The following is a 16,796-nucleotide window of genomic DNA, read 5'->3' as shown; positions in this document are numbered from 1 at the left end:
GTACCATTAACACAAGACTTGGGCTGAGGCACCTGGCTGGCTCAGTGGGTACAGTATACAATTCTTGATCGTGAGGTTGTAAATTCAAGCCTCACGTTGGGTGTAAGGATTACTTAAAATCTTAAAAAAAAAAAAAAAAAAAAAGATTTGTGCTTACTGTCCCAACTCAAAGGATCAAAGTTAGGATTACTAATAACCTGATAATCATGTGCCTCCGGGTACAAAGCAATATAAATTATACAACCTCACTCTTGAGATACTGCTGCTGGAATACTCCTGTTGATCCTGAATCTGCTCAAGCTGTTTGCCTTTCTTTCTAGTGTAGAAAACAAAGAGGGTTAAAATACAAGTTTAAATGACACCATGAAGAATCAGTTGGACAACTCCAGAATCTGGGACATTCTCTAAGATAATTAGCTCAGTTTCTTCAAAAAGTCATCCACAAAAGAAAAACTATTTTAGAAATACTGTTATAAAATAAAAGAGACTTTAGATGACAGTTCAAAAAATAACTTTAGAAAAAAATAACTATAGAAAAACATCTGGGGAACAACTGAACAATTTGAGTGTGTGTTTGTTGATAATAGGGACTTTTTGTTAGTTTTTTTAGCTGTGTTATTATATTGTGGTAATGTAGGCAAATGGCCTTACAGGAGATGCGTGCTAAAGTCAAAGGTGAAGTGGCATGATGCCTCCAATTTATTTTTAAATGGTTCAGCAGGGACCCCTGGGTGGCTCAGCGGTTGAGCACTTTGGCTCAGGGTGTAATCCCTGTTCCGGGATCAAGTCCCACATCAGGCTCCCTGCGTGGAGCCTGCTTCCCCCTCTGCCTATGTCTCTGCCTCTCTCTCTGTGTCTCTCATGAATAAATAAATAAAATCTTTAAAAAATAAAAAAATATAAAATAAAATAAAATAAAAATAAAAAATGGTTCAGCAAAAATAGATACATTCATATATATATTCACATATATGGAAAGAAAGCTGGAGAGAAAAGGAAGATGAGAGACCTGTCTTGAATATGAGAAAGAGATGTCTTAAATATGGCATTATGGGGGTTTTTTTGTTTTTTTGTTTTTTTAAATATGGCGTTATGTTAGCGATGGAAATGGGTAGGTGTGTGTGGTTTATTTGTAGTCGTCTTTTAACTCTTACCTTTTTTAATTTTTCATAATAAAAAAATTTTTGTTAGGATATTTTGACCAGAAAGGCTTTCCTTCTTGCACCTGAGTGGTAATCGGTATTTTTGGTAGAGCCAGGGACACCAGTGGCCTTACTACTGCAAATAACAGAATCCCTTGTCCAGCATGTGAAAGAAACTGGTTTATTTTTGGAAACACAGAGATGCAAGAAAGTATAAAGTTGAACAATTTTCTGTTAGTAAGAATTATAGAAACAGGGCAACTGAAGAAGCAGAACTAGTTTAAAATATAAAACTAGTTAGAAAAAGGGGCACCCCGGTGGCTCAGGTTGAGCATCTGCCTTTGGCTCAGGTCATGATCCGGCTCTGGGGATCGAGTCCCACATTGATCTTCTCCCTCTGCCTGTGTCTCTGCCTCTCTGTGTGTCTCTCACAAAGAAATAAATAAAATATTTTTTAAACATTTTTAACCAGTTAGACTAAGAAATCATGTAGGAAAATACACATTTCACTAAACTAGATTAGTTTCACTCCTTTTTCTCCTCAACTTTCTAAATAGCTACTTGAACCTGTAAGAGAAGTTAAGCTCCCATATGACACACTTATTTTAGCTTAATATCAATGATTTTTTCTGTCTCAGTTTTTTCCCCTCTTCTCATAAGTAAGCATATACTACTCTATTCCATATTACTAGTCTGGATTTCTTAAATCTTAGCTGCTTATAGTTCATCTAGTATAACCACTTAGACTGCTTAAAATAGTTGTACATTGGTAATTTTGAATAACTTATTTTTTTAAGATTTTATTATTTATTCATGAGAGACACAGAGAGAGGTAGAGACAGAGGCAGAGGGAGAAGCAGGCTCCATGCGGGGAGCCCAATGCGGAACTCGATCCCAATACTCCAGGATCACGACCTGAGCCAAAGGCAGACAGACACTCAACTGCTGAGCCACCAGGCGTCCCTAATAACTTATTTTTAATCTGAGAAGGTATTTTATGAGCGGCCAAATTTTCCCTAATGCACACTTCCTAAAATAATAAAATAGCTTAAGTCTTTAAAGAATTCCCCCAAATAAATCATAGATACTGACATTGTTGTCAAGTTCTGTTTCCTGCTTCCTCACCCCTGCCTTAGGTCAGAACAAGGAAAATGTTGTGGATTAAAATTTTCTAACTAGGGACTTCTGGGTAGCTCAGTGGTTAAGCATCTGCCTCCCGCTCAGGGCGTGATCCCAGGGTGCTGGAATTGAGTCCCGCATCAGGCTCCCCACAAGGAGCCTGCTTCTCCCTCTGCCTGTGTCTCTGCCTCTCTCTGTGTGTAATAAAGTCTTTAAAAAAATAAAAAAATAAATACATAAATAAATCTCTTAAAAAAATAGATTTCCTATAGGGTGGTCTTAAAAAAAATTGTTCTTGTATTCTCTAAACTTTATCTAAAAAGTCTCCCTCTATTTTTTTTTTTGAAGATTTTATTTATTCATTCATGAGAGACACACACAGAGAGAGAGAGAGAGAGAGAGAGAGAGAGAGACAAAGACACAGGCAGAGGGAGAAGCAGCCTCCATGCAAGGAGCCAGACGTGGCACTCAATCCCGGGTCCCCAGGAACACGCCCTGGGCTGAAGGCGGGGCTAAACCGCTGAGCCACCTGGGCTGCCCCTCCCTCAATTATCTTTGTAAAGTTCAGTTAGCCTTTTCCTTCAATTAAGCAAGTCACAAACTGAGAGAAATTAGAAATTGCAAATGAATAGCTACAAGCCTACTTATATACATATATATACATACATACATACATACATACACATACACAAGTGTTTGCACGGTTTGTGTGTGTGTGTGTGTGTGGTGTGTGTGTGTGTGTGTTTAGAGAGATCAAGGCTTTGCACAAACTCCCCAGGAAAGGGAAAATCTAAAAGCTTCATAGCAGCCTCTGGTCTTAACTGGCAGCCTTAAGAAAAAAAATACAGTGACATAATAAGAGGTTGTTGTGCTGTCTTTGGCTTTTCAAGCTTTTGGAGTCGCTATGCTCATGATGAGAGCAATGAAAACAAGTCTTTTTTCCCCAAGACACAAGTTGCTTCAGTTCAATCCACTCCAGACTTCCTTGCCAGTGACCTCAACGCTGACCTTGACTTCTTCTAGGAAGAGCTCTTTCTGTTCAGTCCTGTTAGCTCATTTCTATGTGAATTTCTGTTCACTCGCAGTAGACCAAGATCACCCAATTAATTAAGAAAAACTTCATGATTGGGCAGCCCGGGTGGCTCAGTGGATTAGCGCCGCCTTCAGCCCAGGGTGTGATCCTGTAGTCCTGGGATCGAGTCCCACATCGGGCTCCCTGCATGGAGCCTGCTTCTCCCTCTGCCTGTGTCTCTGCATCTCTCTCTCTCTCTCTCTCTCTCTGCTCTCGCTCTCTCTGTGTGTGTGTGTGTGTCTCTCATGAGTAAATAAATAAAATATTTAAAAAAAAAAAGAAAAGAAAAACTTCATGATTAATTAAATTGCTAGTGTGCTGACCGTTCATCATTTTAGCCCATCTTTTCCTTACAGCAGCCTCTTGGGACCCTTGTGCACCCACCCACAGAAGCGGCTTCCCCAGGCAGTGACAGCCAGACAGCTGGCTTCCCGGGCAGGCTTAGGCTCCTGTCTTTTGAAATGGGGGATCTAAAAAAAAAAGAAAAGAAAAAAGAAAAAAAGAAGGAAGGGGAGGGGAGGGGAGGGAAGAAGAAATGGGGAATCAGCATCTCTTTGGTGCAGCCCTGAGAGGAGCAGAGGACCCAAGCCCATAGCTCTGATTCTCCATCCTCTGTATCAAATTTCCGAAGCGAGGGCTCAGTCCCCATCAGCCTTCTTCCCATGTCGGAGCTGGCGGTGTTCTCCGTCGCGGTCGCCGCCGGCCGCCTGGCTTCCGGGGGATGGTCAGCCTGTCTCTGAAAGGGTGCGCTCGACTGGCCTGCGCAGGCCTCCATTTCTTCAGATGACAGGACACCGGGCCGCTCCCCTCAGGGGTCTTCCCTCTGCCTCCAAGAGTGGAGTCTCCTCCGGGGATTCGCTCCTGGATAACAGAAGCCTCTTGAGGGCAGGACTGGCCCGAACGGTGCCTTGACACAGAAGGCATTGAGGATGGTCAGCCATGAGGGCTGGCGCTGCTGGGGCCTCCAGCTTTGAAGGGTGAGGCCCACCGGTGCCCTTAGCTGGTGACGAGGACCAAGTTTAGCTGCAGGCCTCGACTAACTGCCATCGTCTGAGTCCTCACAGTACACACCAGGAGGTAGGAAGATCAATAAAACAGCCCTGCCCTCACACTTTCTGATCTTCTGATCGGATCTGGAGAAAGTCTATGCAAATCCTGGGACCGAATGGTGTGGGGTGTGGGGAGGGAGCAGTAGGCCCAACATGCAGGTGGGTGTGCGAGCAGCCAGCCTTCAGCCCTAAATTGGAATGTCACGTGTGTGTTTCTGTGTGGGTGTTGGGTGCAGAAGGGTGCCACTGCAGCTCGGTCAGTGGAAAGGGTCTAATCCATGTTGTCAAAGTAAACCTCACATAAATCAAATCGGGAAGGCCTGGTGGCTCAGGGGTTGAGTGTCAGCCTTTGGCTCAGGTCCTGATCCCGGGTCCTGGGATCGAGTCCCACATCGGGCTTCCCGGCTTCTCCCTCTGCCTGTGTCTCTGCCTCTCGCTGTGTATCTCTCATGAATAAATGAATAAAATCCTTAAAAATAAAGAAATAAAATAAACCTCACATAAATCTTAAATATCAGCACAATATTATTTCTTCGTAGGCTTTGAATCTTAATACTTTTTTTTTTAAGATTTTATTTATTTATTCATGAGAGACACAGAGAGGCAGAGACACAGGCAGAGGGAGAAGCAGGCTCCGTGCAGGGAGCCCAACGCAGGACTCGATCCCCGTTCTCTAGGATCAGGCCCTGGGCTGAAGGCAGTGCTAAACCGCTGAGCCACCCTGGCTGCCCCACTTTTTTTTTTTTTTTTTTAAGATTTTATTTATTTATTTGAGAGAGAGAGAGAGCATGAACAGGGAGCTTGATGTGGGGCTCGATCCCGAGATCCTGGGACCACACCCCAAGCTGAGGGCAGACGCTTTACCAACTGAACCACCCAGGTGTCCCAAATCTTCACACTTCTTTTCCCTACCAGTCATTTAAAAGAAAGCTTGAGTCCTTCTTACCGACTAGCACTGGAGTGTATTTGGACAAAAGGGCAGAATCTATCTGTATCTTCCAGGCTATCAGGGGAGAATTGTTGGCCAGAAGATTTAGCAGCTTATTGTGTGACCTTAAGGTCTGACCATCTGGAAGACCACCTGTGCGCTCTCATTTTTGAGAAGGAAAAGAATCGACAAATTAATAACTAGTTACCTGGCGCTCAAGTGTGTGGGTTATATGTAGGCACACAAGGCCCGGGGTGCGTGAGCGTTTCATGGTCACAGGAGGGGGGGAACGGGGGGGGTGTTGAATCAGCAAGAGTGGCTCTCTGGGAACTTGAGTAGGATCCTCCGGTGACCTTGTTTATTGCAGTTTCAATTATCACAGCCTGATGAAGAGGCAGTCAGCTCATTTTGACAGGGAAGACACATGCAAAAAATGCCTTTGTTGGCGATCTCAGGGGCTTTGGCTAAAGTGGAACAGGTGACTTGTTAAGAACCTCGATGCCATGGCACCTGGCTGGCTCAGTCAGTGGAGCTTGCGACTCTTGATCTTGGGGTCGTGAGTTCGAGCCCCATGTTGGGTGCAGAAGTAACTTTAAAATTTATTTCTTAAAAAAATATTAAAAATCTAGATGCCAATAAAAATTTGGGAGTGAGTCATGATCCTTATTGCTCCCCCTGTCATCCCCTTCTGCCCCCACCCCCGTCCCTACTCTAGCCTTCTGAATTCGCCCCTCTGGTTTCTTTATGGTGACTCTACCCAGCCTGTCATACAGGACAAAGGTCTTTGAGCCATCAAGTGACTTCTGTAGACTCTGTACCATGAGCAGAAGGATCACAGGGGCCCCCTTTTTTATGAGCTCCTGTTCCATGAAGCTGCCGGGGAGATTTCCTTCCTCTGCCTTCCCCTCCAGTAGACAAGATTTAATCTGGTTATGCCCAGCAGCCAAGTAGGCGCCCTTGGAAGTAGTCTCCTTACTGAGACCGCCTGGGAAGAGGGCATGCTCGTCAAGGAGAGAATGCAAAGCTAGAAAAGATGTTCAAATCTTTGATAAGGGGTAGGAGGAAGGGGGAGAAATGAAGATGTGTGAACATCTAGAATTTTCTCTGCTTTCCCTTATTCATACTCCCTTTAAAATTACAAATGTGGGCACCTGGGCGGCTCAGCGGTTGAGCATCTATCTGCCTTCAGCTCAGGGCATGATCACTGGGTCCTGGGATCGAGTTCTGCATCCGGCTCCTTGCATGGAGCCTGCTTCTCCCTCTGCCTGTGCCCCTGCCTGTGTCCCTGCCTTTCATGAATAAATGCATTCTTTAAAAAATAAATAAAATAAAATTACAAATGTGATGTGTCTTTGTGACTCCAAACTTGGGGTAAATAAGAATCCATAGTGATGATTTTCAATCACCCTGGGAAGAGAAATAGTCCTTTTTGGGTGGGGTTGGGGGGGAATTTCCAGCATAAAGATAATCCCATCATACACCGTAAATTAAAGTCCTTTGTTCCGTGGCGTGTTTGCCCTACATCCCCTCTCCCCCTGTGTAAGACGGATGCCTGGAGAGACACTGCCGGCCGTCACCCCACAGGAAGCAAGACACAATTCAAACCTCAAAAATTCAGAAATTCCCTGCATCTGTGCCTTCAACAAAGGAGTGCGGTGGAAAGAGAGCCCAGGGTTTTACCTCGGAAATCAGCAACATTTCAAGAAAAATTAAAAGTAATTTGCTCTTTTCTGGAGCCTAGTCCTGAGAAGTCACCACCTATAGAAAAATCCTTTGTGTAGATGTTCTATTCCATTTTATGGCTTAATATCCAATTTAACACACAAGAGTTGATCACATGTACAAAAACACCAGATAAAGAGGAACTTAGAAATGTGAGGGTAATGTCTTTTGTTTATTTTAAACTACAACTGGCTGAATGTTTAATATCACCTCTCTGAGTTAGACTGAATACAGTAGCCTCTTTCTTCTGGAAGGAGCCAGCAGTTAGGAATGAAGACGAAAAGAGAAGTTCGCGGTTTAACCCCAAAGCAGCCTGGTGCCGGGTTAGCCGGATCAGGATCAGGCCCACAAAAGGGGTGCAAAATGTGAGCTAATTGTGATGCGAAGTGTTTTGGCAGGGATCCCCTCTGTGGCTGAGGTCAAAACTTGAATAATAATGGTATTTCCACCAGCAGGCTTACCTACCCTCTTTCTCCAAAACGGTCCATTTGAATTATTTCTATGTATCTGGCCCGAGAAATACTAAGATGCTAATTGCTGTGGGCTAGGTTTATTTGCTATCATACCCAAGGTATTTGCCTTCTTATTAAAAATAGAAGCTTCGTGCAAAAGTATTTGCTTGTAACTGGTCCCTACACTAAGTACAAACTAGATTTTCAAGAGGGGTAAAAAGGGCTTTACACATCGCTAAGTCACCAACTTGTTCTTTTGCCCTACAAAGTCTTGTACAAGATGTGCACATATTATTTCCCCAGGGAAACCCCCACCCCACCCCCTCCACCCCCCACACACCCACTGTCACCACTACCACCACCACCACCACCACCACCACCACCACCACATACCAATATTGTTGATTCACTGGGTTTGTTTGCGGACTGCCTGTACTGTGAGTGTTATGGTTTCGAATTACTGTTTGCTCCTCTACCTTTTTCAAAGGGTTAACAATCTGAAACAGTTAAAACCAGGAGCAAAAGAAATTGGCATCTGACATCCTCTTCAACTTAATTCCTCTTACTGAGACTCATGTGCTTGTTTTTGATGATGGGTGGTGGAGGGAAGGGATACACTTCCATGTTACATATTTTTTTAAGATTTTATTAATTTGAGAGAGAGAGAGAGCTAGCAAGCATGGGACAGCACAAGGCAGGGGGGCAGGCAGAGGGAGAAGCCGACTCTGGGCTGAGCAGGGAGCTGGATGCAGAGGCTTACTGGAACCCAGGACCCCAGGATCCTGACCTGAGCCCAAGGCAGACACTTAAGCGACCGAGCCACCCAGGTGCCCCTCATGCTATATTTTAAAGGTATTTTTCTTCTCAAAATTTGAATGTTGACATTTATAATTCATATTCATCAGTTGTCTAAGCACTGTATCAATTATAGACTTAAAAAAAAAAAAGCCTAGCTGAGGATTTTCTGGGTGAGAACCTCAGCAACGTACACGGTGTATCTCTTACCTTAGTCTCCACATACATTCCTGCCTCCAACACACACACACATACACACACGCACACACACATCTTAAAAGGGAGCGAATGAACAGTGGGCTCTAAGGAAATAGGAGGAGAAAGAGGTCTTCAGTAGTCTAATTACCTCATTCTTACCAGTTGGTAAGGATTGTCTATAATCTCTCTTGCCCTCAAACAAATCAGGCACTGTTGCTGACGAAGTACCTGTATTTACTTCTGGCCAGGAAAATACTTTGTTGATGCTACCACGGATAATCAGCATCACATGCATCCCATGTGAAAGTATTTTCTTTCTTTTTTTTTTCTTTGTTTTGTTTTGTTTTGTTTTGTTTTGTTTTGTTTAAGTAGGCTCCACACTGGGTGTGGAGGCACGGGCTTGAACTCATAACCCTGAGATCAAGACCTGAGCTGAGATCAAGAGTCAGACTCCTGACTGAGCCAGCCAGGTACCCCTACCCGTGAAAGCATTTTCTACTTAAAATTTTCAGAAATTACAACTTAGCACCCAGAAAAAAGTTTCTCCCCCTTAATGATCAGAGCCTAGTCATTGTGTACTATACTTCAAGGCAACTTACTATTTACATTTCTTAGCCTGCAAAAAAGAAAACATCATTTTCTCAGTATAAAGTTGTTTAGAAAACTGAGGGATCCCTGGGTGGTGCAGCAGTTTAGCGCCTGCCTTTGGCCCAGGGCACGATCCTGGAGACCTGGGATCGAATCCCACATCGGGCTCCCGGTGCATGGAGCCTGCTTCTCCCTCTGCCTGTGTCTCTGCCTCTCTCTCTCTCTCTCCCTGACTATCATAAATAAATAAATAAAAATTAAAAAAAAAAGGGTCATAAAAAAAAAACAAGAGCAATCCAGTGTCTGCATTTTGTCAGATACTTGATGAGAATTTGCATTCATAGTGACAACAGCAATTCTGTTGATTTTGTTGATTTTATTGATTTTATACTTTTTAACCTTTAAAGGGAACAAGGAGGTCTAGCAATTTCTTTTAGAAATGGCTGTCATTGCGGGATCCTTGGGTGGCTCAGCGGTTTAGCGCCTGCCTTGGGCCCAGGGTGTGATTTTGGGGTCTTGGGATCGAGTCCCACATCAGGCCCCCTGCTTGTGTCTCTGCCTCTCTCTCTCTTTCTCATGAATAAATAAAATCCTTTTTTTCTTTAGATTTTTAAAAAATTTATTTATGATAGACAGAGAGAAAGAGGCAGAGACACAGGCAGAGGGAGACGCAGGCTCCATGCCGGGAGCCCAGCGGGGAACTCAATCCCGGGACTCCAGGATCATGCCCTGGGCCAAAGGCAGGCGCCAAACCGCTAAGCCACCAGGGATCCCCATTTTTTTTTAAGATTTTTTAAAATTTAAAATAAAATCTTTATTTTTTAAAAATATTTTATTTATTTATTCATGAGAGACACACACAGAGAGAGAGACAGAGGCAGAGACACAAGCAGAGAGAGAAGCAGGCTCCATGCAGGGAGCCCGACGTGGGCCTCGATCTCGGGTCTCCAGGATCACACCCTGGGCTAAAGTTGGCACTAAACCGCTGAGCCACCCAGGCTGCCCCAAAATAAAAACTTAAAAAAAAAAAAAAAAGAAAAGAAATGGCTGTCATTAGAAGTCATGGTGCGTCTTTGCGTTTGTCTGCAAACCTGTTTATAAAGTTGGTATAGTTTCTTTTGCAGTTTCCAATTTTAAGAGCAAAGATACAGCCTATAATCTAAATACTGAACAGCTGATCTCATCAGATATGTTTTAACAAGATACGTTTTGGGACACCTGGGCGGCTCAGCGGTTTAGCCCCTGCCTTCAGCCCAGGGCGTGATTCTGGAATCCCGGATCGAGTCCCACATCGGGCTCCCAGCATGGAGCCTGTTTCTCTCTCTCTGCCTATGTCTCTGCCCCTCTCTCTCTCTCTCTGTGTGTGTCTCTCATGAATAAATAAATAAAATATTTTAAAAAAACAAGATACGTTTTAACAAGAACAAAGAGTAAGAAGTTTCAGTCTGCATCACCGAGAGAGATTTAAAAATCAGTTGGATGCCTCAATCCTGTGCCAGACGGGACTTATTTCTGTGGATGAATTGCGGTTCCTTAGAGGGCCCATGAAGTCAGCTCACGCCTTAGACCTATTCCTTAAGCAAATAAGTCTGTTTTAGAATTGTGAGGTATTTTTTAGGATGGATTCTGAAATTTTACTTATTTTGGTTTGAAGCTTTTGTTTAGTAGCTCCTAATGACAGATTCGAATACAAAATGCTTGATGTAGAAAATACTAAAAGCTTCTCGGGGCTGAAGAAGTGAAGCCAGAAGAGAGAAGATGAACTGGGCAAAGGAAAAGGAGCAATCTGGCAAGGACAGTCTGGGAAGAGGGAAGACAAGCTGCAGATGGAGAAGTTCTTCGGCTGGGGTTGGCGCTGGCACCCGTGGGGCCCATGGCCTAGGCCACACAAAGATACAAACGCACTCCCAAGAGGTTTGGCTGGCTTGGAAAAGTGCACACTGGCCACACTGGCTGCTGCTCAGGCACCCCTGGGGTCCCAGCAGCAGCTTCCTCTAGGTCACAGATTCCAGGGGCTTGGCTGACTTTGGGCACCCTTGGCTTGAGGCATCTTGCTGGCCTTCCTCCCAGACAGAGCTGCTGGTATTTCCCGGACACAGACAAGCAGGGGACCTTAGGTCCCAAGCACAAACTCAGGTGAGATGGGGGGTACCAATCCGCGTATTAAGAGTTGATGAACAAAGTGTCCTTTAGATTTACAGCCTTAGATTCAGATCCGTAGAGACACTGACTCTATTTGAGAGCTGTGCTCTGCGCCTCTCAACTACTTTTTGGCCACCTAAGGTGGTAACATGCAGCCAGTGTCAGGCTGAAGATTGCCACTTTCTTCCTGTAGGCACGTATCTGCGCTTACGGATGCTTTCAACAGGTAGGTAATGTGATGAAATCAGAATTTTTTTTTCTTTATAGACCTTATGTATTCATGAGAGACACAGAAAGAGAGGCAGAGACACAGGCAGAGGGAGAAGCAGGCTCCCTGCGGGGAGCCCCATGCGGGACTCCATCCCAGGACCCGGGGATCTCAACCTGAGCCAAAGGCAGATATCTGCTCAACCACTGAGCCCCCCAGGTGCCCTGAAATCAGACTTTCAAAAACCCTGGTCTGATAGCAGAGTCCGGGAGGAAAGAGGAGGAGACGGTAGACACAGAGGTCCAACTGAACTGTTCTAATCTAGAAGATATAGAATGGTGGGTTTCTAGAGTTGGTGTGAGAATCAAATGTGATGCCTGACACATGACCAACAGCAAGTAATTATCAGCTCCCCCTTCCTCTAATTGAGGTGAATGGATGTGGATATAAAGCAGAGATGTAAGAGACAGGACTTGCGGAAAGAGCAACGAGTTTGGTGAATACTTAGATATAAGGAACTCAGAGAAAAAGACCCGGAGGAAAGCTGGGATTTCAAATTTTAAAACTCAGGTCTTTTTTTTTTTTTTTTTAATTTTATTTATGATAGTCACAGAGAGAGAGAGAGGCAGAGACACAGGCAGAGGGAGAAGCAGGCTCCATGCACCGGAAGCCCGACGTGGGATTCGATCCCGGGTTTCCAGGATCGCGCCCTGGGCCAAAGGCAGGCGCCAAACCGCTGCGCCACCCAGGGATCCCTAAAACTCAGGTCTTAAATAAGAGGTGTGGGTAGGAAAAGTGCTAGTTTTTTTTTTTTAATTGTATTTATTTATTCATGAGAGACACAGAGAGAGTGAGGCAGAGACACAGGCAGAGGGAGAAGTAGGCTCCATGCAAGGAGCCTGATGTGGGACTTGATCCTGGAATCCCAGGATCACGCCCTGGGCCGAAGGCAGGCACTCAACCGCTGAGCCACCCAGGGATCCCAGAAAAGTGCTTGTTTGAAGAGATGAGTTGACGCTTGGATATTGAATTTGGACCAGAGACCATATGGATTTAAGAGTTGCTGTCCTAGGGACCCCTGGGTGACTCAGTGGTCCTGGGATAAGTCCCACATTGGGCTCTCTGCAGGGAGCCTGCTTCTCCCTCTGCCTCTCTCTGTGTGTCTCTCATGAAAAAATGGATAAAATCTTAAAAAAAAAAAAAAAGTCGCTGACCTAGAGGTAAAATCAGAAGTGGATTTGCCTGGCAGCTCAAGTTTTCCTGCCCCTCACTCTCCTGGACAAGTAAGTCCAAAGACACACATCTAGCGTTGTGTTTGAAGTTATTGTTTTTCTTTAAAAAGCTCCCTCAAGAGTTCTATAAGCTTCAGGCCCTATAAGATCTGGACCCTTCCCGGTTCAAATCAGAAGGCGGAACCCATGGGATAATGGGAGATAGACTTAGAAGAACCCAGTTACTGTCCTCTGAAGGACCAAAGGGGTCAGCAGAGGAGGCCAGAGGGACAGAGGGAAGGCCTGTAGGCCAGGATGCTGCATGGAGATCAAAAAGACTCACAAAGACTCGGGGTTGAGGAAGGGTCACTGGATTTGACTCTTCAGAAAAGTGGCTGATTTGAAAGTGCATACTTTGTACAGTGTGGGGGAAGCCTAGGTGGAGGGGGGTGTCGAAGAGCAATAAGTGTGCAGCGGGTGTAGACCTTTCATCTAGCCAGGCCTACACAGAAGGAGAGGAGACCCTGCTACTCCTCAATTTTGAAATCCCCCCCCCTTTTTTTTGTAAGATTTTATTTACTTATTCATGAGAGACCCAGAGAGATAGAGACACAGGCAGAGGGAGAAGCAGGCTCCATGCAGGGAGCCCGATGTGGGACTCGATCCTGGGTCTCTAGGATTAGGCCCTGGGCTGAAAGCAGCGCTAAACCACTGAGCCAACCCAGGGATCCCCTCGAAATCCCTTAATTAAACTTCTGCCTGTGTGGGCCATATTCCTTTGGAATTAATATGAACTCCCTGAGCATGGAGCGTTCTCTTTTACTACATTTCCCACTCCTTGAGGTTTTCTGTGGTCTCGGTGGGATCTGCTCCTCATTGCAGCACAAGCCTGTTCAACGGCTACTCAACGGGCTGTTGGCTGGCATGGATTTCGGTTTTTGTTTACTGTGTTTTTGTTTTGGCTTCGCTCTTTCCATCTCCTTGGAGGACCAGTTGTGGGAGTTCAGGGGTTGAAGACCAGGGTGGAGAGACAAGAGTCATAGGCACCGGAGGCTGGAAAACTGTGGTCTGTTATCTGCGAACCGAGTCAAAGGTAAGGATGACTTCATCCCCGCGCAGGGCGCCTCCCCGCCCCTGCAGCTGACTTCCCATAGGCTGCTTGGCCCAGGGAAGGCTCTTCTTTGCCTCCGGTTTCTCACCGGCTGCCTTCACAAGTCACTCGGGGGGTAGATGCGACCGCACTCCTCTCCGTCTCCCGTCTCCCGTCTCCCGGGAGGGCTCTTTCGCAGGCAGCGTCCGTTCACGCGGTCGGGCTTCCGCTGGACCTTGTGCTTTGCTTCACTATAACCGGGAGGGTCCCGTTAACCATCCTCACTGAGGGGATCTAAGACAAACGAAAAGTAAGTAACAAACCTACAGGTTGGCAGCACCCAGGCAGGAGCCGCCATCTGGGGAGCCCCCGCTCGGCCGGGACTCGGCTTCTAGGGACCGGGACGGGCCCCCGAACGCTGCCCGGGGCGACGCCAGCGTGGGGCGCAGGGGGGCCCGGCGCGCGCCTGTGTGTGCGCGTGTGCGCGTGTCCGAGGGTGCGCGCGGGGTGTGTGTGCACGTGTCCGAGAGTGCGGAGGGGGGGGTGCGTGCCGGAGTGTGCGCGCGAAGGGGGTGTGCGTGCCCGAGTGTGCGCGCGGAGGGGGTGTGCGTGCCCGAGTGTGCGCGCGGAGGGGTGTGTGCGTGCCCGAGTGTGCGCGCGGGGTGTGTGTGCACGTGCCCGAGTGTGCGCGCGGAGGGGGTGTGCGTGCCCGAGGGTGCGCGCGGAGGGGGGTGCGTGCCCGAGGGTGCGCGCGGGGTGTGTGTGCACGTGCCCGAGTGTGCGCGCGGAGGGGGGGTGCGTGCCCGAGGGTGCGCGCGGGGTGTGTGTGCACGTGCCCGAGTGTGCGCGCGGAGGGGGGTGCGTGCCCGAGTGTGCGCGCGGAGGGGGGGTGCGTGCCCGAGTGTGCGCGCGGGGGGTGTGTGCGTGCCCGAGTGTGCGCGCGGAGGGGGTGTGCGTGCCCGAGGGTGCGCGCGGGGTGTGTGTGCACGTGCCCGAGTGCGCGCGCGGAGGGGGGGTGCGTGCCCGAGTGTGCGCGCGGAGGGGGTGTGCGTGCCCGAGTGTGCGCGCGGGGTGTGTGTGCACGTGCCCGAGTGTGCGCGCGGGGTGTGTGTGCGTGCCCGAGTGCGCGCGCGGGGGGGTGCGTGCCCGAGTGCGCGCGCGCGCGGGGAAGGGTGGCGGGGAGGTTGCGGAGAGGCCGCCAGGTGGGAAGCACCTGCGGGCTCCGGCGCGGCGCGTGCCCGCGCTGCTGGCACGAGGACACCTGGTCTTCTCCACACACGTACCTGTCGGGTTCCCGCCGCCCCTGCCGCCCTCGGGGCCTCCGGGTGCGGGGAGCGGCGTGCGGGCGGCGGCTTCGGGCCCCCGGGCCCCGGTGGGCGCAGGTGAGCGCCGCCGCGCCGCCGCCGCCGCTCGGAGGCCGGGAGGCCGGGAGGCCGGGAGGCCGGGAGGGGAAAGGGGAAGGGGAAGGGGGAAGGGGCCGGGCAGGAAAGGGCGTGCTGCCCTTGGCGGGCGCCGGGAGCGAGCGGGAGCGGGCGGGTCCGCCGCATTGTTACCTGCGGCCGCGGCCGAGCCCCGCCCCGCCCCGCGTCGCCCTGCCCCCTCGCGGTCCCGAGCCGCCGCGGCTGCGGACACCGGAGCCGGCGCCGGGGAGCGGGGAGCGCGCGGAGCGCCGGCCGCGGTGAGTGGGCCCGAGCCGGCACCCCGGGGGCGGGGGCGGGGGCGGGCGGGGGCTGCGGCGCCGCGTCTCGGCTGCCTGCGCGCCCGCGTGCGAGGCTGGGGCGGCCCGCGCGCTCCCTCCGCTCCCCGCGAGCGACTTGGGTGCCTGCGCCGCGCAGGCTGCGAGGACGGCGAGCGGTGCCCTGAGGCCGAGCCCGCGCGTGTGGACCCGCGTCGGGAGGACGAGCTGGGTCACGGGGCGCGCCGCGACTTGCCGCTCCGGAAAGTGGGTGCGGGGTTGGCGGGGACGCGTCCGGGCGATGCGGGCCGAGGACTGGGCGGCCCTTGCTCCTGCACCCTCGGCCGGGCCGGGCGCGCCGACCAGAAGCGGCGCCCTCGGCGGCGGGGCCCGGGAGGAGGCGGGGCCGGCGGGGCCGCGAGCTCGGGGACTGCGGGCTCTCGCTTCCATCCTCCCACCAAACACCACGAGTCGCTCCTCGACTTTTTTTTTTTTTTTTTTTTTGCCGGCTCTCGGCCCCTCCTCGGCTGAGCCGCAGTGCGGCCGTGAGGCTGCCTCTCCCGTCCGCCGCGCCCGGGACCCAGAGCCGGGACGTGGGTAGGTGCCGCCGCCGAGGCTCGAGGGCGGGGCGGAGCCGGGCTCGGCGGACCGCGACAGCCCCGCTTCGGCCGCCAGCACCGGGACGCGTTCCCCGCCGGCTTCTGGACTCCGCGCGGCGGCGGCGGGGCGGGGCCGGGCCGTGAGCCGGTCCTCCGGGCGGCGGGGCGGGGCCGGGCGACCCCCCTCCCCCCGGCCCGCCCCGAGCGGCCGCCCCGAGGGGCCCCGGGGGGGCGGGCGCGCCGCGGCTCTGCCCGAGGCCGGGTGGGCGCTCGGCGCTCCGGGGCGCGGAGGCTCGCTGGTTCCCGCCCGGCCCGGCGCGCGCCCTCGCCCCGCCGCCGCCGCCGCCGCCGAGCCCGCGCGGCCGTGTGGGCGCCTATCTCGGCCGCTCCCGCCGCTCCCGCCGCTCCTGCCGCGGCGCAGATAAGGACGCGCGGCGGGGGGACCTCGCGCCCCCGCCCCCGCCCCCGCCCCCGCCCCGCGGCGCCTCGGAAGCCGGCGCGCTCCCTGCGATCCGGGCGGACGCGGCGCCCGAGCCTCCTGCACCGCCAGCCGCGGCCGTGGGGTGAGTGGCGGGGGGGGGGGAGGACCCCGGCCCCGGGGGGGATCGCTCGCCCGTGCAAAGACCTAGGAAACTACGGTGTGTCCAGACTTCTCGAGGGAAATCGTGCGCCCGGCGCCCCTCGCCCGACTTCTGCAGGCCCTGGGGGTGCGTGTGCTGCCCTCGGCCTGCACAGAAGTTGCCCCTGCGCTCGGCCGTCTGCGACCCCTCCGCTGACCCTCGGGTGCCGTCCTGGAAGGAGTAGCG

At 50.9% G+C, this 16,796-nt stretch overlaps 1 protein-coding gene across 3 annotated transcripts in view; it reads left to right on the top strand.

The window, feature by feature from the left end:
• Positions 1-13,918: 13,918 nt before the first annotated feature.
• FHDC1 (FH2 domain containing 1) overlaps positions 13,919-16,796 on the top strand; it is a 42,435-nt gene continuing 39,557 nt past the window's right edge. Inside the window, exon 1 of one of the 3 annotated variants that reach the window (XM_055336370.1) lies at positions 13,919-14,026. The gene's annotated coding sequence lies outside the window, so the exon portion shown is untranslated. Of the gene's footprint in view, positions 14,027-15,325; positions 15,395-16,456; positions 16,554-16,796 lie in introns of those variants that run through there. The other 2 variants (XM_055336371.1, XM_055336372.1) reach the window with 2 other exon arrangements.

Source organism: Nyctereutes procyonoides, unplaced genomic scaffold, assembly GCF_905146905.1.
Source record: "Nyctereutes procyonoides isolate TBG_1078 unplaced genomic scaffold, NYPRO_anot_genome, whole genome shotgun sequence".
NCBI classification, from domain to species: Eukaryota; Metazoa; Chordata; class Mammalia; order Carnivora; family Canidae; genus Nyctereutes; species Nyctereutes procyonoides.
Note: the sequence above shows the minus strand (reverse complement) of the source record. Positions and strands in the feature narration are given on the sequence as shown.